The sequence below is a fragment of the Lissotriton helveticus genome, chromosome 3_1 (assembly GCF_964261635.1).
Source record: "Lissotriton helveticus chromosome 3_1, aLisHel1.1, whole genome shotgun sequence".
Taxonomy (NCBI): Eukaryota; Metazoa; Chordata; class Amphibia; order Caudata; family Salamandridae; genus Lissotriton; species Lissotriton helveticus.
The window spans coordinates 1,462,257,083-1,462,280,906 of record NC_136061.1 but is presented as its reverse complement, the minus strand read 5'-3'; positions in this window follow the sequence as shown (position 1 = coordinate 1,462,280,906).

Sequence of the window (23,824 nt, the reverse complement as noted above, 5' to 3'; positions counted from 1 at the left end):
TGTACTGTTGATGTGGACTGGCCATGTGGGTGGTGGTGGTGGCCATCTTGAGTGCTGGCTGGTACAGGCAACATGTGCTTGGGGTGTAAGGGGCCATTTTGAGGAGAGGCAGTGTCTGAGGCCTGCACTTATTTTGCCTACTTTTCATCCATTATGCCCAGGGGTAGTGAGTGTTGCATACTTGCATGTCCCTAGTCTTTCTGTGGGGTGTCTTCAATGTAAACATCATGGATGGCATGGGATTGTGCTCATTTTTCTGTGTTTTGTCGATTTTTTGGGGTGTATAACTGAACTGATGTTCCTCTGTCTTCCATTGCTTTTAGGTGTACAAGAAGACTCAAGAGAACCACCAGTGCCAGGAAGAAGTCCTGCAGCGGTGTGTGTGTGCAGCATAACGTCACGCGACGTCACGTCTGGACACAGAACCCTCTGCAACTCGTGCAACTGCTGCCGTGCTGACCTGCTCTGAAGAAGATGGCCCCAAAAAAAGTAACCCGTAGCTCCTCTAGCAAGAAAGGTGCCAGTAAGGAGCAGAAGAAGCAAGTTACCAAGGACACTGGTGTGCTGCCCGCCCCTTTTTTTGGGAGTAAAAAAAAAGTATGCCTGCAGCAGCAGCAGCGGGATCTGCTGGGGACCAAGCTGGCAGCAGCACCCCCGCTCCATTGGGCTCAGTGCCACCACCACCACCACGCCAACTTAAGTCCAAGCCCTTGAGTGCTGCAGAGGCAGCCAGTATAGTTGTTCAATCACCATCGACCAGTGATGTTGGCTCATCGCAAGAAAGCAGCAGCAATGTCCCTCAATCAACACAGGTTGTTGTAGCTCATCTGACGAGTGTTGAACAACCACAGCCGCAACAACAATCACATGTGCAAGTACAAGCCCAAGTACATGTGGAAGGAGAGGCAGCGCAAGGAGATGCGCAAGCAGAGGTGCATGGAGGGTCACAAGTGCCCACAATAGTTGTTCCTCCCGAAGTAGGGGCACATCAGGAAATCGACAATCAAGGCGAGGTATCATTTGAGGAAGCCACTCCTCCTGATGATCCTTCATTGTCTTCCACACCCCTAGCAAGGAAGAGATCAAGGGTGGTGTCTACATCTTCTTCAAGCACACCTCCTTCTGATGATACGGATCAAACTTGGGAACCAGCACCACAGCCGTCTGAGAGTGAGGCACACCATGATCCGACAAAGGTAGTTAAGCGTAAAAGGAAGCTCGTCCAAAGTCTCAGAGTTATGGAGTGTGATGAGTCTCAACAAGAAGTGGCGGATACTTCTGCTGATGAAGACTCTGCCAACGACGACCCAGTCATCATAAAGGTCACTGCAGCCCCAGCGGGCATGCAGCAAACAGACATTTTGACCCTAGCCCGAAGAGCTGCTGAGCGTGATGATGATGATGATGATGTTGTCGATGAGGAGGCAGTGGAAACACCACAATCATTGGAGTTAAGTAGTACACCAACTCGTCCATATTTCTTTCTGGCAAGAAGAGACCTCCGTCAACCTCGACCTTAATTAGTGGCGGTGAAAGTGCAAAACGTACAAAAGTTGGGCAATCCAGATCCTCCACTTCATCTGGCATTAGCTTCATGACCACCACCACCAGTATAGCCGCCTCCTCCAGGTCCCACAGACACTTCAAGTCCCCAGTTTGGGACTTCTTTACTGTTTGTCCCAAAGATCCAAAGTTTGCCATTTGTACCCTTTGTAAGCTTGCAGTTAGTCGTGGTAAGTCAGGTACCAACTATGGTACCGGCGGCCAGAGAGGTCATCTTGAGAGAAAGCACGCTGTCAAATGGTTTGCGCACCTAGATGCGATCAAGAAAGGCCAAATTCAAGGAAACGTTGATGTTTCATCTGATGATGACGAGCAGGAAGAAGACGTGTCAAACACTTCCCTTACACCCAGTACCCCTGTCAGCAGCACACCCAATGTGAGGCACACTAAGAGTGTTGGAGCGAGTGAGACACCAACGCACAAAAGTTCACCAGCGAGCAAAATTGGGTCAACAAAGTCATTATCAGCCCGTAAATGCTTGGTCCAGGGCAACATTAGAACAATGCTTACTTCAGACGTGCCATATGAACGCAACCACCCACTGACGCGTCTGTATAACACTAAGCTGGCTAAAATGCTAGCTGTGGACCTTCTACCTTTTTCTTTTGTAGAAGCGGTAGGTTTTCTTGAATTAGTGGCAACGCTCTGCCCTAAATGGAAGGTTCCGAGCCGGTTCTATTTTGCCAGAGTTGCGGTTCCAGCACTACATGAAGATGTGCTGGAGGCGATTGGGGCAGCTTTGCAGAAGAGTGCTGTTCACACAATACATCTGACAACAGACATGTGGACCAGTGGCGCAGGCGCTGATTACATGTGCATCACTGCACACTGGGTCTCTTTTTCAGGTGTTAAAGCAAAGCTAAACGCAGGTGTTGACCCGGACAGAGTTTTCAAAGCTGCTCGGAAACATGCAGCACTAGCCATGTTTGGCTTGGAGAAAAGTCACACAGCAGAAAACCTTTTGGAAGAGTTTAACAAAAAGGTCTTGAAAATGCTATCCCCCCTAAAACGCAAGATTGGTTATGTTTCCACGGATAATGGCGCCAATGTAGTTAAGGCCATGTTGAAGGGTGACCATGTTAGAGTGCCGTGTTTGGCGCACTGTATCAACCTGGTAGTTCAAAAATTCTTGATTGATAAACAGAGTCCAGCGTTCGAGGTAATGGCCACCTGCCGCAAAATGTGCAACCATTTCAGCCATTCTTTTAAGGCCCGGAAGCATCTGCGGAGACTGCTACTTCAACGTGGAATGCCAGTGAAAGCACTCATCCAGGAGGTGGCAACACGTTGGAACTCAACCTTCTACATGCTTGAGCGTCTGTATGAGCAGTATACGGTACTCGATCACTATTTCTTCACAGAGGGTACATCTCAGAAGGAGGACCTGCGGATGAGTGCGGCGCAATGGGACATAGTTAAAAGCCTGACAGACATGCTTCGTCCTTTTGAATTCTTCACGCGTGCAGTCAGCCAGGAGGACTGTAATTTGGGAAAAGCTATCCCATTGTTGTGCATGCTGGAGCACCAACTGATGGCGGTGTCTTCTGAGTTTGAAAAAGATGTACAAAAAAAAGACCATTTTATTTTGTCTGAGAAATTATTAGAGCGCCTACGTGGTGATGAACGTCTTCAAAAGATCAAGTCAGATCAGCATTACATTTGTGCTACTATTCTGGATCCACGCTACAAAAAGGCGCTGGCAGGCGAAGCATTCTTTCCTTTTGCTGATGCAGATGTTCAAAAGTACAAACATTGGTTAGCCTGGTCAGCCAAGAGGTTTGAAAAAGAACGGCAGGTTATTGAAGGAGAAGCCAGTACATCAGCATCAGCATCAGCAGGCCATCCCCAGTCACAAGAATCCACTTCTGCACCTGTGGCTGGGGCACAAGTGACCTCTCAGCCGTTAAAGACACCGGCAACTGGATCATCTGCACCACACACAATGACAACACTAACAGTGGCTGCGGAGGAGGATTGGCTAAGTTTGATGGGGTATGGTTCTCGAAAAAATGTCACAGGCACAGCAAAAAGTAAGCAAAGTGGAGGAACAGTTGATGACCTTGAGTCGATGGTGCAGGACTATCTGAATGACTCAACAGAGGTCTTTCTTAATGATGAGCCATTGCAGTATTGGCATGGCAAAAAACAATTGTGGCCACAGCTCTTCAACCTGGCTATAAACTATTTGTCTTGCCCACTCGCAAGTGTGTCTTCTGAACGTGTTTTCAGTGCTGCTGGTGGCATTGTAACTCCCAAACGGAGCCGCCTCTCGCCCAAAAATGTGGAGCGGCTGACAATGATCAAGATGAATCAGCACCTCATACCACCAGATTACAAAGTACGAGAAAGCACGCCGCATGAAGACGAGGAGGACGGCAACGTAGATGAGGGGATTTGTTCTCTGTTCGGTGGCACTGACCTCATCCAGCCTGAATTCGCAGAGTATGATGACGAAATCTTGTTCTTATTCCCTGACACCGAGCCCTGAAAATGAGACAATCAATCAAGAACTTTCTTTTTCGTCCTTATTCACTTTTATTCCTGTGTGCTTTGTGTCTCTCTTTCTTTGTTTTGCACAGTTAATTTAATTCAAACTTTAATCACCTAATCCCAAAAACAAGACCATCATCAGAACTGTCTTCACTTGTTTGCTTATTGATTTGAAGGTGCCGCAGTCTACATTCCTCAGGTTCACAAGTTCTGAAGAACATGCTCCTCTATCCTCCTCCTCCAGACTGCGATTTCCCTCAAAGCAGAGTGCTGGATTACGCCCAATGAAGAAAGACTCAGCACTTGTGGGGGTGTTGTACTTCTTTGCGGGTGAGTTGACGGATTTGGGCCCATTGCTGTGAAGCTCTAATAATGGACAAAAGTGTTTTGGACCAAATATGAGGTGGAAATTTCTTGCCGTTTTTGCTGACTTGCTTGCCTTTGAGGTGCTCTTTGGCGGGGTTCCGGGTGTTTGTGGGTAATTTTTGGTGTCTGGGAGCACTGTTGCGACAGTCTAATCTTGATTGCATTTGCTTTTCAGGAAATCCGTGGTGGAAAACAGGAGTTATGATGATTGATGATGATGATGACCTAGCTGCACAGCGCCGCGTTTGGACCGAAGGCCGAGAGATATTGTAAGTATGAGATTTAGCTTTTTCGCTGTTTGGGGGGTGTTGTCGGGTGTTTTTTTCCGGGTGGGTTGGCGGGTCTTGCCTGGGGCATTCCTGGGAAGGTCTAATACCGGATAGAAGTGTTTTGGACAAAATCCTGAAGGAACAGCCTTTTTTTTGCTATTTCTTCTGTCATCTTGCTCAATGTAGCGTTTTGGGGGGCTTCCTGCTGTTCGTGGGTGGGTTGCGGCCGGGGTCTCTGTCGAAGCACTGCTGCGACAATCTAATCTTGATTGCATTTGCTTTTCAGGAAATCCATGGTGGAAAACAGGAGTTATGATGATTGATGATGATGATGACCTAGCTGCACAGAGCCGCGTTTGGACCGAAGGCCGAGAGATATTGTAAGTATGAGATTTAGCTTTTTCGCTGTTTGGGGGTGTTGTCGGGTGGTTTTTTCCGGGTGGGTTGGCGGGTCTTGCCTGGGGCATTCCTGGGAAGGTCTAATACCGGATAGAAGTGTTTTGGACAAAATCCTGAAGGAACAGCCTTTTTTTTGCTATTTCTTCTGTCATCTTGCTCAATGTATCGTTTTGGGGGGCTTCCTGCTGTTCGTGGGTGGGTTGCGGCCGGGGTCTCTGTCGAAGCACTGCTGCGACAATCTAATCTTGATTGCATTTGCTTTTCAGGAAATCCGTGGTGGAAAACAGGAGTTATGATGATTGATGATGATGATGACCTAGCTGCACAGCGCCGCGTTTGGACAGAAGGCCGAGAGATATTGTAAGTATGAGATTTAGCTTTTTCGCTGTTTGGGGGTGTTCTCGGGTGGTTTTTTCCGGGTGGGTTGGCGGGTCTTGCCTGGGGCATTCCTGGGAAGGTCTAATACCGGATAGAAGTGTTTTGGACAAAATCCTGAAGGAAACACCAGTTTTGGCACTTTTTGTAAGTTAGGGTTCGTTAGGGTTAGCCCTACCAGCAGGATTGCATGTGTTTCGGGGGGTTCTATTGCAACGCAGTTCTGGTGTTGTAGAGCACTGTTGGAGCGATGCTGGCTATGGATACTTTTGCTTGCTTGCAAGTGGTTTGAATACAATCCACGGTCTGTATTTGGGCCTACTGTTACTTTCAAAGTACGTTTTGTAACCATTTTTCTGCTAGGCATCGTTTTTGGAGATCTGATTGGGGTTCTTCTACATTTTTGCGACTGGCTTTAGTAAGGGTCTTGGTGGGAGCATTGCTGGGAAGGTCAAATTTTGTTCTAAAACACAGTTTACAGTACACCTACCTTGAGGGGAAAGATCCGCTATAATATTTTGGCCATACTTATTTATCCTTAAAAAGGTGACTCAGACAGAGCGCGCAATTTCAAAAATATTGTACTGTCTATTAGGGAAATCAAAGTGTCACATTTTGAACCACACAGCGTACATACCTTTTATTTATTTATCAGTGGTATTGTAATAGCACTTCCTGTTTTCCGTTCAATAATTACAGGCTGGGTTTCAGTCAACATCCGCCAGGCAGGCAGTGGACAGGGTGTCTTCTGTCAGTGGTCACCAACATTGATGGACGAAGCGTCAGCTGGAATGGAGGAGTGCCGCCAATAAGAGGAATTGTTTGCTGCATGCAACTTACTTACCAAATTCAAGGACAACTCCAACAACATACGCAATACAGATACAGTATCCATTGTATTATTCTATGAGTGTGACTGCATGTGCTTAGCTTTAGTTTGTAACCAAAGATTGTCTTTATCTTCAATTATTGTTTGTCCATGCTCTGCTTTTTTTTTCTTCTCTCAACAAAACCTACCCAAAAAGAAACCCCCATTCCCATCCATTTTAAAAACCCTAACCCTCTTCCCCCGGGCTGTGTTGTTTTGCTTGATGTCTGACTAAAATGACATCAATAATTCCACACACTTGCTGGGGAGGATAAGGTCATAGCAACAGGCTGGTGAAGGAATACGAGGATATCTTCTAGACTTACTCAGCTTCAGTACTATATCTTCTAGTAGTAGTAGCCAATGTCAAATAAATTCAACACAAGTACTAGTTATACTTGCAAGCAAATACTTTACCATTTTTTAGGCTACATTATGGCACTGTTCTGTCTGTCACCTGCTATATTCTCGATCGTACCGTAACCGTTGTAATGCTACAGTAAGGACAAACAAGGTTTCGTTTTCTTTTTTTCCATAGGCATGCAACTGCCACTGTGTCACACCACTAGTACCATCGCAATGAGGAAATGTCACCCGCCCAGGATTGACAACGTTAATCCCCATTTCACGTGGAGCCAGCCCTGGGCCTAGCCCTAATTTCTAACACAAATTACAGGTAAGATAAGCGTTTGGTGGGAGGTAGTATAATGGAGTATTATTTCGGAGTAGAAAAGAGATTGACGGTTGTACTACTAAAGTCCTACGACTGTTCAGGAAAACAAAGTTACTGTTACACCCCCGCCCCCCACCCACCAGACTGAAAAGCAGTAAAAAACAGGTATGGTCAGATAAAGTTTAAAAATATATTTATGTAGCCCTAACAAAATAATCTCCCTCACCCACCCTAACCCCAACGATTGTCTTTGAAACGTCCCAAAACGATCCCAACTCCCAAATCCCACCCCCCAAAAGTCTATAAAAAAGGGCAAGGGACACTCCACTACTGGAGGGTGCTGGTGCTGGTGCATTTTGCGGCATGGGCATCATACTCCTTGCGGAGGGTGGCAAGCTCGGAGCGGAGGCCCTTAACCAAGTTCTTATACTTCAGGACCTCCTGCTCCAGGTTGGACATTCGGACTCGTAGGCGGCGTTGGCGTTCCTTGCAGCTCCTGTGGGGGGCAGCTGGTATTTCTGTTGCTTGGCGGTGGCGGTTGTCTTTGTTAGCCCGGCTCGGTCCCGCTGGCTTAGTCACAGAGGAGGATGCAGTGGTCACAGTCGAGGATGTTGTTGTTGCCCCGCTCGACTGCGTGTCCTCCTCCTCCTCCAGGGCCACCAGCCGCCGATATTCGGCGACAGTGGCCTCCAGCCTCCGTTGCCGGGCCATTCTAGCCTGCTCCCTCCGTGTTGTTGATTTGGAAGGAGCAACTATATGAAGAAAGAAAGACATAGTCTGTAACCAATGCTCCTTAGCATTAATAACACAAAGTGATTGAGCCGAAAGTTGGGTCACAGTACAAGTAGCAAATTGAAAGCACAGTACATAACTATTGAGGACAGTATCTATGTAATAACCTCCCACTTCTGCATCCTTGCTCTAACATTAGTGGTAGTTTAATGAACAAATTCTACGACCACTATGGACTTCCATTACAGTCGACTATGACAGTACACCAGTCTTATTCTTCTTCTTCTCTCTTGTTTAGGGAAATTGGTACGTTATCTTATGCAAGCCGGCAGAATGACATGGACAGCACAGTGAACTTGCACCCGAGAAAAAAAGTTGCACACCATGATGAGTGAGACAGACTTGCGCGTTACTGTACCGGTCCAGTACATGCAGGTGGTGAAGCTATTACTTTTCTATTACGGGTGGCACTGAGAATACTCTGTTACAAGGGCTACTGCTTAATTAATTTACCTTTCACCCTACAGTGCAAATGAGTACTAGAAAAGGAAAATGAAGAAGCTAACTAATTTGATTATCTATCACTTCACATGGGACGTATTTGATGACATATGGGATGACTTTAGGTGCTTTGCTTAATATTGAGTGAACAGTGATACACCCACACATGAATGACGTACTACAAGTAAACTAAAGTTATTAAGAGAGGTACGGAGTGTCCACCGTAATAACCAGATATATGCTGTGATTGCAGACGCAATACAAAGTACTGCTACTATTCATGGTAGTATTGGACACATTTACAATTTCTTTTCCTTGCCTTCCCAGCACTGGAACGGACGTGCGGGTGCGGTGGTACATGCTCTTCAAGGTAACACTTACTTCATCTGGCAACCATCTACTCTCTCTAGATACACATGTGCTATCTAAGAGTCAGAGAATACCATGCTCCAGGCATCCATTCAGTCAAAGTATACGCACACATACAGTTTCTGTTTCACCCACCCAGGCTGCTGTCCTTCCACCCATCCTTGCTTCATCATTGACCCAGCCATGCACCATACCATATTCTTTCCTTCCCAGCCACCTCGGGGGCCAAGCAAACACATATCGTTCTTCTTTGCCAGCCATCATACAAGTTCGCGTCCCACTTACTTACACCCTTCTTTCGCTTTTCGTTCATCCCATCCATCACGTTCGTCTAAGAACTTATTGGGATTCTTCTCACCAAAAACTTCACAGCTAAGTCGAAGTACATTTCGAGGAGGCTACTACCTGGTTGATTTGTAATACACCCGTGCAGAAAGCACATTATGCAGTCTTCAATCTCAATAAGTAAGGAATATATAGCTTACCTGTTTCCGCCACCACCGTTTGAACCCCCACAGGACCGTCCGCCGGCTCTTGCACCGCCTCCTCCCCAGAGTCCGCCGAGTCCTCGCCCAACACAGCCACCTCCGCGCTGGCCCCGTCACCAGATGTTACACCTACAAAGTACATTTAAGAATGTTAGAATACACCACTCACTACTATATAATATTTGGTCTAGGAGAAATGTTAAAAAAACTGAATACAATGTAATAATTTGTGACTGTCTACTCCAAAGTAAAAATGTCCCATTTTCCAGGGAAGGCTGTTGTCTTGCTGCACTTTTATGCACAACTGATGAATGCTTGCTTTTGATTTTTAACACGCACCACTTTTTCTCCTAACAGACAGAAGCTTGACTCCTAAGAACACGACCAGGATCAAGTTCAAACCAGGTGAGAGCTCGGCTCGACCACAAGAAATGTGTCCAATTAATCGTCAGCACTAACCACTTTTCCGTTTTCAGTTAAATAGTTTTATGACAAAGTAGATTTTAATAAATGTGTTTACTTTTAATAAAGCTTTTAAACTTAAATAGACTCTGTGGTTTTTGTTCCTCCAGACTAGAGTGGATGAGCTAAAGGTTTTGGAATTTTTGCAAGCATGAGTGCCTCCGACACTTCTTGACTGTGCTGTGACTCCGTACTCTCTTGTCCTGCGTACGATAATCTAGAGATCATTGGGGATCAATAATTGGTGACTTCGGGAGCTGAATGACTCTGCCACACTATCTAGTCAGTAAGGAGACAGTGCATAGAGCTATTGCTGAATAGAATGGGAGTCCAATGGAATTGCCAAATGTCCAATCTTAGTTAGCTACACAGACAGACTAATAAGAATAGTCTAGTAATACCCCAGGGAGTCATATTCGAGGCAGGATAAGAATTTATATCCAGTCTACAAGAAGATCAAAGACGATTTAGAAAAAATCGAATGAGGAACGCTAGGAAAAAATAGGTACTCTTTATTAAAATGTAAACTTACTGGGGCCAGCAAAGGAGCCCTCGCCTGCCCGATCCTGGCCTGCATCCTCAGCACCCTCCTCCTGTGTCCTCTTGCCCTTGGGGGGAGCTGATGTACAACATGAAAGAAAGAAAAACCAGAAAACATGGATGAGATTTTTCAACCAAATCAAACATTTCAAAAGAACAATAACAAAATATTTTGGAGAAATAGCAAATAGATAGACAACTATTCCACGGGATCTATCTCATGTGGTATACTACGTTATTCGTATTGCCTGATTTGCGGAACGTTGACTTAGAAAGTTCCTATGTAACTCAATAAACAGACTACTAAAGAGGTTTGCCTAGGCCTGGCACTGCAGGCAGCAGTCCGCAGCACGCGAAGTGACAGACAAAGTCCATCCTGCTTGCAGATCAGTGAATACTCAAACTATCAATCCACCCACCACCGCCACTATTTCTTCTTCTAGCCATGTGTCTAAAGGAAGGACTGGACTTCAGTCTGTTGGGGCTGATTTAGAAGTCCCTTGCGGCTCATTTTCCTCCATTGTTGCGTGCCTTTTGTGACGCAGCGGCAGAACAAAAGACTCGCCATGGTGTTGGTGCGGCGTATATATAAAAAAAAAACACATATGGGCATATGGGCGATGCATCACGTTGTAAAGCCCTGCGCCATCAGGGGGCGTTCCGGCGCAAGGGAGGGCGTACCTGCGCAGGAACGAATCCTAAAAGTGGCTGAGGGAAATCTACAAGATGTCAATCAGTCACTTTTAGGACAATGATGCATGACTCAAACCCTGCGCGCTTGAAGCCGACGTACGGCTTGATGCAGCATTGGGGAGATAGGGTACCCCAGAGCATTGCTGGAGCTGCGCCATCGTTGGCACGCAACTCCAGCAATGCGCTGCCTTTACGGCACAGATGCGTAAGGCTTCTGTGACGTTTTGGGCCAATGGGTGGTGGTGGCATGGCACACAATTACTGCCGCATCCCTGCTACTTTGCAGGGATGCGCCGGTAATTGCAAATATGACCCTTAGTGTCTAGCATTACGCAGTTCTTATCTTTACACTACACTCATACATAATTTCTCAGGCCAATGAAATGCTTCTGAACACAACATACAAAACAAAGAAGCATAGTAGCAAGCAAGGCTACTGAGAAGGAGAGCAGTGCACCTGAAATGCATAGAAGAGTTTGAAATATAATTTACCTCAATGTAATCAGCAGCATTATTGCTCTTGGTAAAGAACAAAGATTTGCAAATAACAGAGCCGGATAAAACAGAGTAGTAAATGAATAGCTACTACTACTCACCAAGCCCGGGGACCTCTACGCCGAGCGCATCCAGCAAGTCCCGCTCCCGGTCCATGACATCGGTCCAGCGGTGGGTGGCCTGGTTATATGTGCGCCGGACCCCAGAGAGCTTATACATGGCCCGGCACACCTTCTCCCACCGCTTGTGGCGCTCCCGGATGCCATAGCCAGTCGCGATCTTGCCGCCTCCCAGGATCGTCTTGGGGAGGCGGCGCTGGACGTGGAAGATGAGTGCCGCCACTTCCTCCGCGCTGAAGATCTCCCGCGGGACCACTTGCTCCCCCTCAAACGCCCGCACAGGAGCCGGGCACGGGGTGCGGGACCCTTCCCCTTCTCAGGGTGCTTCCCGGCTCCCTTTACCATGGTCTGGGCAGAAATACAGTTAAATGATAAACAAGAAATAGAATAGTGAAGAAGAAAAGAAAAGAGTTTAAAAAAGTAGTTTAAAAGTAACTAAAAGCAGCAGAAAACACAAAAATATAGAGCTAGAAAAATAGAGGGATAGATAATAAGTAAAATTAGATCAAATAAACTTCAAACAAGCAAAGGATGGCAGAGATTGAGAGAGGATAGAGAAAGCATGCCCAGAACCATAGCAATGAATGAGAAACAAGATGGCCGCGCCCGTTCACAACCGCGTGGGTAAGTTCGCGCGAAATTTTCCTCGCGATCACGCGCGAAATTGTACTAGCGAGCAGCACACTTTGCGAGATTACACATAGCGGCCGGAAACTGAATTACGTCACGCAAACAAGATGGCCGCGCCCGTGTACGACCGATAGGGTAACTTGGCAAACGTATAGCTAGAAGCGCCTCGCGAACACGCGCAAGATCACGCGAACATACACGTCGCAAAAAAAACAATTTTGTATTCGCACGTATTCGCGGCTTCCGAAATCGATCTCGCACGGATTCGCGCCCCAAAAAACGCGCGAAATTGCAGAAAAAACGATTTTAGCTAAACTGAAAGCAATGAGCAGGTGCAAAAGTTCAAACTTAACATTAGTAACATTCAAGGTAGTGCTTCCTGAGGGGCCCCTCCAGAGTTTGCAACTATTCTATGACCCTGCTATGACCCAAACAGCAGGCTCATAGAATAGCTACAAGTAGACCATAAAGGTCCTGTGAAAAAAAATTTCACTGCAACAAAAAGCAAATTACAGATAAGGAAGGAAGCAGGTGCCAGCCAGACTGGAACTTTCAAAATTACTGACACATTAATGACCCACAAATTAATTGATGGCAGTTGAAGAAGGGCAGGTGTGCTTGCTTTTTTCAACCACCATAATCTACAGTGATAAATAAACCTAATGGGTGGCAGTGAGGATGTACCAGAGGGTGGCATGGGTGTCCCAGAGGGTGGCAGTGGTGAAACAGAGGGTGCTGTGAACCTGTGATGATAAACCAGACGTAGAAACAACATAGTCGCGGCCGTTGCGAGCCGAAAAGTAAGTTTGCAATTGCGAACTTGTCCCAAAATCGGCGCGAACGCGCGCCAACACAAAAAACGGGAAAATCCGCAAATCCGCTAGAGTTCGCGTATCTTCGCGGATTGCGAATCCGTAAATCCGCAATTTCGCGTACGCGAGATCCGCTAGATCCGCCCATGCTTACTCACCATCCTGTTTTCATTGCTAATTCCAAACCATACTGGTTTTAACAAAATAAGCGTTAATGATTAATTCATTTATGTGTTTTAGCAAAATTTACTAGGAAAAATATTTCAGTCGATTTCCACCTTCCTGTCACATCACACGCAGGATGGGCACATTTCACAAACACTGATACATTTGCAGGATAATAAGAATGTACATTTCACAGTGGGCTTGACTCCTTCCGTACTTGAGGCAAGCTGGTATAATCTGTGCATGCTCTCTTCTTTCAATACAATTTCCAGCCCTGCTGGATTCACAGGCAGCCATTTTATCATAGGCCCAAAAAACAAAACAAACACAAAAATAGTATTAATTTATCAAATAAATCCCATTATGTTTACCTCCCCCATGCTAATACCCTGTATAAATGATTACCTAGCAAAGCTTTTAGTTTAAAGCAGGTTTTCTTATTGTTTGTACACAACATGCAAAACTGTACAATGTACAACATAGCACAATACATGCACTTGTGTAAATGTTCAAAGCGCACACAGTTAATACATGCTCCTAGCAACATGCTTTAATGTTTTGGATAGCATTTCATGCAAAAAGCGTTTGCCCCGCGTGTAGTGTTTGGTGCATGGTTAATTAATAAACATTATAAGATGTGTTATGAACTGAACAGGTTTTGTCCAAATATGCAACAAAGCCAAAGTCTCCTATGATAGGAATAGTGAATGTAGATTACAAGGAAAATGAGCTGGGAAGAGAGTACACATTCTATGATTATCTTCAAAACTAAAAAGGCCACTTAAATCACAAGTTTTCTTTACACTGCAAAAACACATGTTAATTCAGCACACGAATTTCAGACTGACTAGGTCTCATTTCATGTTTTCATGTGCCATGTGTTTTCACTTGCACCAAAATGTGCGTGTCAATTTAAATGCAGTCTGTGTGAAGCACAAAAATAAAGCAATGCCTGACTCCAGATGAAATCTGAGCTCCATCAGAAGCAAAAATATATGCCTGAACTGTTATTAATTCATTTAGAAAACTAGAGGTCCAGCCTTACCTATGGGCGCTTCTACCAACACACATGAGGGACTTATTTCACAAGTTTAAGACATGGTAGGTACACAACCAAGGATGGCAACCCCAGGTGGGTGCAATAATGGCAAACAAACTGTTTCAGCTGTGTGGCTGTTCAAAAGATTCTTTATTGCACATAGCTAATTTATCCCCTCATCTACTACAAACAAGACAAACTCTATTAAAACCATTGTTCATCGAACTAGATGTGAGAACCTGCCGCCAAGCCCTTATTCTTTGTTTATCTAGAAAATCAATCTCTGATTTGTCGCCTTATCAAGTATTTGCTTTTGGTGGAATGGTAACCACGACCTAATAATCTTTACTGATTACCATGGTGCTATTTGTCATGAAATGATAAAATTTAATTTGAGCTTTATCTAGAACAATTTGATGAATTCTTGGAACTGTCGAACCTTGCTCAAACCTGTTTTTGTTTGCAATTTGTAAGAAATAGTGGCGGATTGTGTGGTCCACAAAGAGTCAAACCCCCTTAAGCATTTTTATTAATCTCAAAATTAGTTTTAAATAGATGCAGTTTTGGGTAGAATAAACAAGGCTAATTCAGTGTTCACTGTTAATAGGGATGTTGTTATTGATGCCATTAAGGGATACTTTGCACTAACCTTTGAAGAAGGATAGATATCTATTTTTTTATGGACCTTGACATATCAGAGTGATGTTAGTATTTTGTTTTAATCCATTCTTTGCACAATGATCGATATTGTTCTTGGATATAAATGTCTTATCAAATTGTCACCAACACAACACAATGTGTTTTTTGTTTTATGTAAATTGTAATGATTTTTATTAATCAGACATTACATCAAATTTACTTTACAGTATGCCACCATATGCTGCTATCAACATTAGTGTACGTAGGAATAAGAGTGACAGAAATGTTTTTATGTCATTAGGTAAGTCATCAAACAATATAAATGTTCAAACCATAACTTATGGCATTCCACACTTCTTAAGCCTAGGAAGAACCCTTACCAATATGTTCACTTTGCCATTGCATGCTTGTTAAGAGTGCATGTCTTTTCTTCCGACATATTTGTGAATGAAACACAAATATTAATGAAAATAGATCAAAGCATACTTTAATAGACGTGCTCTGTAATAATTCAAACATCGGGGCCTATGTTCAGTCATTGTAGGTTACGGTTCGGTATCATGTCAAGTAGCGTAGGCAGCAGGTTGTTCTACACTGGAACTTCAGGCCAATCTGGCATGACTAGGATTATCCTATCTCTGGACATCTTTAGCTTGATGAGGGCATTTGAAGTCACTATTTTCAAAGGGAGAAATCCTTCTACAGCAAATCGTTCCTGAACAACTGATGAAAAGATGATTGCTCTTCTGGTGGGGTCTTGAAGAATCTAGTCCTTATGTAAGACTATATTTTTTGCCTTTGTTTATGAACAAATCTATTTGCAGAGAATCTTAAATGAAGGTAAACTGTTTTTGTTTTTTTTGCCATTTAGAAATAATTTGTAATTTTCTAAACTCATTGCATCTATTTCTACATTAAGGTCATGTTGACAATATATATAAGGTGCTATTCCAAAAAATGTATTTCCAGAGCTCTTTAATTTCCTTCTTTTACTGATATATACTCTCTGGCCAATGCATATATTGGAAAAGCAGATCACTTTCTCAGGGCAACAAATTGTCATGTTTTAGGACTAAAAACAAAAATACAAACAATACAATGATTTTTTCTAAAAAGACCTGTGTTACATTTCGAGCAGTATCTGCCAATATATATATATATTTATCCACCACAACCTTCTGTTGACTAAATAGTCACACAAACTCTTATTTTACCAAATGATTCCTAAACAGTATTACTTAGAAATATTGATTCCATAAATCACGTTCTACTTTACATCAATTAGTATCATCATTATTTGAACGTATTCATTACTATACAAAAAAACTGTAAAATGTAAACATTACAATCATGTCATCAAATTATATAATTCAATAAACTCCAAGAGAATCTTTCTTTCCATTGACTCTATTTGATGTATTTAACAGTCTATGATAGCCTAAATACTCCTTTATTCATATGGTACCTTCTGGTAATTAAAATTAAACTCTCAAAAGGAACACTTATAATCACCACTGTGTGAAACACCAATGATACATTAATTTAAAGTGGATCACTGTGAAATGAGAAATCCTTTCAATGTATCCAAAATATTCTATCTTTGTGTGGCCAGGCTGAGCATGGAGTAAGATATACTTGCTTTCGGCTCCTCTCCAACACAGTCTAAATTGCTTGAAAAGAAAGCAGCTATTTCTGAGGTCCATGGGCTGCATATCTTCCTGCCTGGAGTGTGAGCTAAGCGAACCAGAACAAAAGGACAGTTACTGCTTCTAAGGCACATTTTGAATTAGGTGAGCTGGCTCTTGTCCTGACTTGGACTTGTGCCTGCTACCCTGGGAGTGCTCAGAGAGAGTTGCCTCTCCTACCATATAATGACAGCGCCTGGGAGGACTGACTGTATCTCTGGGCTCAACTCTTAAAGATTGCTAAATGAGGGGGGATTACTTAGCCCTCCAGGGCAAAGAGAGCGGTTAGGAGGAGCATGACTCACCCTGCCGCTCGTAGTCATGAACATTGGGAGCCCGTGACTTTGCCTTCCGCCTTGGGGATTTCTTCGTTGCAGACCAGGAATTTGTGCTGACTGTGGGCATAACTTTGGTGATAACATACTTGGAGCGGGACTGTGAGGACCAGCAGGCTTTGCCCCTCGTAATCTGCCGCAGCTGGGTCCTCTTCCCGCCCCCTCCTCCCTGCAGCTCGTAACGACTCGGTGCCCCCGCTTCGCGGGCGCCCCTCGTAGTCGTGAACATTGGGAGCCCGTGACTTTGCCTTCCTCCTTGGGGATTTCTTCGTTGCAGACCAGGAATTTGTGCTGACTGTGGGCAGAACTTTGGTGATAACATACTTGGAGCGGGACTGCGAGGACCAGCAGGCTTTGCCCCTCGTAATCTGCCGCAGCTGGGTCCTCTTCCCGCCCCCTCCTCTCTGCAGCTCTTAACGAGTCACGGCACCCGCTTCGCGGGAGCAGCTCGTAGTCGTGAACATTGGGAGCCTGTGACTTTGCCTTCCTCCTTGGGGATTTCTTTGTTGCAGACCAGGAATTTGTGCTGACTGGGGCATAACTTTGGTGATAACATACTTAGAGCGGGACTGCGAGGACCAGGAGGCTTTGCCCCTCGTAATCTGCCGCAGCTGGGTCCTCTTCCCGCCCCCTCCTCCCTGCAGCTCTTAACGACTCACGGCCCCCGCTTCGCGGGAGCCGCTCGTAGTCGTGAACATTGGGAGCCCGTGACTTTGCCTCCTCCTTGGGGATTTCTTCGTTGCAGACCAGGAATTTGTGCTGACTGTGGGCAGAACTTTGGTGATAACATACTTGGAGCGGGACTGCGAGGACCAGCAGGCTTTGCCCCTCGTAATCTGCTGCAGCTGGGTCCTCTTCCCGCCCCCTCCTCTCTGCAGCTCTTAACGAGTCACGGCACCCGCTTCGCGGGAGCCGCTCGTAGTCGTGAACATTGGGAGCCTGTGACTTTGCCTTCCTCCTTGGGGATTTCTTTGTTGCAGACCAGGAATTTGTGCTGACTGGGGCATAACTTTGGTGATAACATACTTAGAGCGGGACTGCGAGGACCAGGAGGCTTTTCCCCTCGTAATCTGCCGCAGCTGGGTCCTCTTCCCGCCCCCTCCTCCCTGCAGCTCTTAACGACTCACGGCCCCCGCTTCGCGGGAGCCGCTCGTAGTCGTGAACATTGGGAGCCCGTGACTTTGCCGTCCTCCTTGGGGATTTCTTTGTTGCAGACCAGGAATTTGTGTTGACTGTGGGCATAAATTGGTGATAACATACTTGGAGCGGGACCGCGAGGACCAGCAAGCTTTGCCCCTTGTAATCTGCCGCAGCTGGGTCCTCATCCCGCCCCCTCCTCCCTGCAGCTCTTAACGACTCACGGCACCCGCTTCGCGGGCACTGCTCGAAGTCGTGAACATTGGGAGCCTGTGACTTTGCCTTCCTCCTTGGGGATTTCTTCGTTGCAGACCAGGAATTTGTGCTGACTGTGGGCATAACTTTGGTGATAACATACTTGGAGCGGGACTGCGAGGACCAGAAGGCTTTGCCCCTCATAATCTGCCACAGCTGGGTCCTCTTCCTGCCCCCTTCCTCCCTCTATTTAGCCACACCACCACTCGCGGTACGCGGGACGTGCGCGGGACGTGCCCGGGCGAAGGGCGGGGCCGTCCGCGGCCGTCCGAGGCAGGACGAGGCAGGGCTGGGCCACCCCCTTACATCGTAGGACAGATTTGGAAATAAGACTGTGCTACTTCCCGAGACTTTTATCTACCTAGGTTTAAATTGTCTTCCCTTGTGAAATACCTAATGTTATAATGCACTAACTGTTACAGCTTTCCCGCTGTTGTCCTGCCCGTTGGGTACATCTAGATTAAATTGACAGGACAATGAGCACGCGGATTCATACGGACAAGAAATCCCTAGGGGGAGGGTCTATTAGAGGGACGCTGGACCATTTTATTACGAGGGTAACATCGAGGCTAGAACGTGAAATAGCCATCACGGAACGGCGTCTATCATCGGAATTATTACATAATAGACGTTCGTCCCTGGGTCCCTTTCAGCATGTATCAACTCCACCATTAGGGAATTCGCAAAATGATATTAATGGGGACTCTGGTATTCCGCTGTTATTACAAGATATAACTCCCCCTATAGAACTAATTAGGGACACTCCTACAAAAGTTGCCACCATTAATTCATTATCAGAAACAAAATCTGATGAAGGTTCACCCATAATTCCCCTAACGCAGGCCCCAAGAAAGAAAGCACCCAATTTAATAAGTGGACTAGGACAGCCATTGAAGAAAAGAAAGCATGAGAGAATCATCCAAAATGGTAGATGTGCAAAAAAAACAGAAAACGCCCCAGAGTGCCACACATAATGCAGGACCACCTATAGAGAAAACGAGGCAGGACGATTTTCCCCAAAATTCTATTGAGACCCAAACACTTCTAGGGGGCATAGAACATCTACTTAAATCTCTTCTCTTACCTCTAGTGGAGAGAGTTAGAAGAATGTCAGATCACTTGGGGTCGATACAAAATGCAATCTCAGTTAATACCGACTTATTGAAGGAATTATCAACCCTTAGACACACCCAGCCAATACGTCCTCCATTATCATCAAGGCTGACAACTATAAATCCACCGAATAACACGAATCCCCCTAATTCCTGTGTAGAGAAAACACCGCCCTCACGGCCCGCTAATAAGGCCACTGTCACAGTCAGGGGACCTGGATTGGGTGGTGCTTGTAATAAACCAGATTCCCCTAAAGCCATTCCCGCCAGGAAAATTCCTTCTCCGAAGAAAGCTAGAGCTGCCCTTCTTAAAATCGATTTGCCTCCAGAAGCGGCACCCTATGTCACGGTATTAACAGGGGTTCCGAAACTTGAGGCTGGAAAAACCGAAGGTTACCACGACTTAAAAAACAAAGTGGTATATTGGTTGAGGGAAAATAGACCACTTCCACCTAACATCAACGGCGAAATCCTTCATGTTAGAAGACTGGAGTGGGTGGGGCACAGGCCAAAGGATATAATGGGGGATGTAATCATTATTAATTTCAGAGACTATAGGGTTACCAGACATATTGAGGATTGGTACACGGAGAGAGGCAGGGAGGAAATCACAACACACGACCTTAGTTATTTCTACCCCCAGTCCCTAATACCGAATAGGACAAGAGAACGGGTTTACCATGGATCAGATCTGAATTTTAATATCCCCATTTTCAATCACTTCTCCACACTTTCCGGTTTGGATGGAGTAGATTGACTCTCAAACCAGCCACCCAGAATGCAGCATATACCCAAAACATTAGAGTATATTCCAGTTATACAGCACGACCCCCAAGGTGACTTGGTCAATATAAGGGAAACTGAGCAAATATCTAAGGGACACAAACCAAAAGACATTAGGAGTGAAGTTCCTGATTCTGGGAATAAGCAGAGTGGGTTAATAGAAACACTGCTCTCTCCTACTCATAAGGAACAGGTCGGGAAAACGTGCCCTGGAGGGGTTCCCTGTTCGAGAGTAGTAACTTTGCCTTCGGGTACTAACCAAGTATCAGATAACTTGGTAACTAGGATACTATCCTGGAACTCGGCCGGACTTCGACACAAAGTGGAAAACAGCATCTGGTTGGACTTTGTCCAGAATATTGGTATAATCTGTCTCCAGAAGAACTGGACCACTACTGAAATTCATCTGGTAGGCTTCACAACCTATTTTTCTCCTGCTTTAGCAGCGTCCTCCGGTAGAGCCAAAGGAGGCCTAAATACCTACATTTCCAACAGGCTAGGGGGTTTGGTAGTTTCTCCCGTAAAATTAGAAGCAAACTTCCAGATACTTACCCTCTGCTTTAATAAGGCTGAAATAGTTTTTCTTGTAAATTTCTACAATAACCTTCCAGAGGGAGAGTTATTGACCACACTGTTGCAGCTGCATGACGAACTGTCTGCCCTGATAAGGGGTTCTGTAAGAGCAGCTAAAATCATCTGGGGGGGGGGTGACTTTAACCAATATCCATGTCAATCTACTAGCCCCATTCTTTGTGGGATAACGGATGAAAAGGATGACCGGATTCCCCACTTCTCACATTCTAAAATTGGAAAATTCCTAAATGATATCATATTTGATCTGGGCCTTGTCATTGCAAAGGAAAGGGATCCTTTCTCCCTCCTGTACGCTCCGACATTTCTCGGCGGTGGCAGGCAAAGCACCGTAGACTTCATCCTTATATCCAGCACACTCGAAGCGCGGGTAACAAAGTTTGAGCTCCACACAACCGCACTGAGTGATCATTCTGCCGTGAGTATTTCATTCCGTCCGCTTCATAACTATAGGACGCAAAGTATAATCAGCGCCTTGAAGCAAAACACCTTAACCCTGGATAAAACTAACGGGTTTACATTAAAATGGGAGAAAATTGATCCCCCGGAAATTACTAAGAGAGTTTTTAATTCAGCTTCCTCTGCGATTTGTAAGTGCTTAGACCTCTCCACTTCAGATGAGGAGGTATTAACTAATTTTAGGGCGATCTTAGATGCAATAAATAAGGAGCTTTTTGTAAAGTTGAAAAACATCCAACAGAAAAAACAGAGATGGTTAAACCATAGATGCACAGTAGCTCACTCTACATTGAAAAAAGCCCTTAACAAAACAAACAGGGTGCCCCAGGAAATAGCAAAGTACAGGAGGGAATATAACCTGGCAATTAAGGACAGGAAAACAGAACTAAAACAGGCTCTATGGGACCAATTACAAAATAGCTGCAGACAAAAAGATAGTTCTGCTTTCTGGGCAGTGGTTAAGTCCCCATACCTAATGGATAATAAAGCTGCACCAAGTATTGATGTTGTCATTGATGAAATTACATGGGTGGGGCATTTCGCAAAGATTTTTGCGAAAGGGTCAGTGAAGCTGGGTGAACAAGTAGATAGAAGTCAAGAACAATCGATATCTCCCTATCCGATTCCTCTACACATTACAATTGAAGAGGATGTCTTGGCTCTAACATCTAGTAAAAATAGGAAGGCCCGGGACCGGATGGGGTCCCAATAGACTTATTCAAATCTAATCTAGATCTTTGGGCCCCTTTGGTGACAAGAGTACTTAAGGCAGCCTGTGAGGTAGGGCTACTGGAGTCATGGTCCAAGTCAATCATGGTCCCCATTTTTAAAAAGGGGGACGTCAGGAGGTATCCTGCTATCGCCCGATTTCACTGTTGGACTTCCTGGGAAAAGTGGCGGGCAGAGTCATTCTTGAACGCTTCCAGAAGTGGGCGGAAGATGGCGCGATCCTCTCGGACCTCCAATTTGGGTTCCGGAAAGGCTTGGGGACGACCGAACAAGCTCTAAATTTGTCATTGCTCATAGGCAAATATGTTAGTGCAAAGGGAGGCTCCATCTACATGGTATACGTAGACTTATCTGCAGCCTTCGATTGCGTTTGCCATACTAAACTCTGGTCTGTCCTATCGGAAATGGGTGTCGAAGAACCATTGCTGAACTTTCTGCGTGAACTGTATTCTAACGCATCAGCAAGAGTGACGTTTGGGGCACAGGGCGAACTAACGGCACCATTTGGAATAGAGAGAGGAGTTTGACAAGGATGTGTCCTGGCCCCATTCCTCTTCACGCTTTATACCAACGGGCTGGAGAGGGATATGATTAATGGGAGCCGGGACCTTCCTTCAATAAACAATCAACCGATCCCTGCTCTCCTCTATGCCGGCGATGCGGTGATACTCGCCAGAATGCCCCTTGAATTGCAGAAGGCACTAAATAGATATGCACAATTTATGGGCAATCTGTACCTACGTATAAACATTAAAAAAAACTTCGTTATGACGGCAGGTCCAGGGAAAAAAAGGTTAACTAATATCCATTTAGAAAAGGAGAAACTAGTCCTCACAGATTGGTACCCATACCTGGGCATTATCATAGATAACAGACTCAATTGGAATCCCGCTGTAGAGTCCAGAAAACTCCTAATGAGAGCAACTACGGCTCTGGTTAACTTCTCGAAAAAACTAGGTAAAAGGCCCCCGTTAGAACTCCTGCAGATATATAAGGCGAAATGTCAATCAGTTGCACTGTATGGGGCAGGCGTCTGGAGGTACGCAAACAACAATGCTTTGCAACCAGTGGAAAACGCTTTCTTGAGGTTCCTTTTGGCAGTCTCTAAGAGTACCTCTACTTATGCATGTTACACTGAGCTGGGTATTCCCTACCTTACCGACCTAGCAAAAATAGAACCACTTCTCTTATGGCATCGCATATGGTCTACGGATAAAAATGTTTTTACACAGGGGATTATTTTAGACTGTATGTCCCTCGACCACTACTACAAAATTGGCTGGTTGATATATATAAAACGTTTTCTAAGTGAGCTGGGTCTGGAAAAATGTTATCTTGTGCAATCCTCTATTAGCTCTTTACCAAGGAAGACATTGAAGGTATTGTGCTTAGCACACTTAGACGAAATGAGATTGGCTAAAGAGATTACTAAACCATCTGTACAACAGTCCATAGCCATTCAAACCACATTTTCCATTCAGCCATATTTAACTTACAACGTTTCTGTGTTTGAAAGATTCCTTTTGGTTAGATTCAGGCTTAATGTATTCCATCGTTTGGTCGCCTTCCCGCAGAGCAATAACTGGGCCGTAGATTTACCTTTATGCCCATGTGATGATATGTCGGTTCAGGCAACAATCCACACTCTATTTTTCTGTAAATTTTATACTGAACATAGAAAGACCTGGCTGATTCCTATTTTACAATCCATGGGTATTAGAAGATGTCGCCCGGCCTTGCTCTACTTACAGTTTTTGGCAGTGGAGGGGATATCGAGATACATTGTTAATTTTTTTTAATGTATTTTACGACATCGACCTAATTTGTAAGAAAATCTGAATTTTCCACGATATTAACACTGTATTTGCGTCACTCATTAATTGAAAATATGATCGCTGTATTGCTGTATCCAGTCATATTGTATATTGAATATTTCTTGGGATATGCGGTACGGATCAGCTTGGTATTAGCTTCCCTGTCTCTTAATCATTTTTTAATAGTCTGTATACCTAGTACTTGTTTTAGATGTATTATCACAAAATGAACTGTAT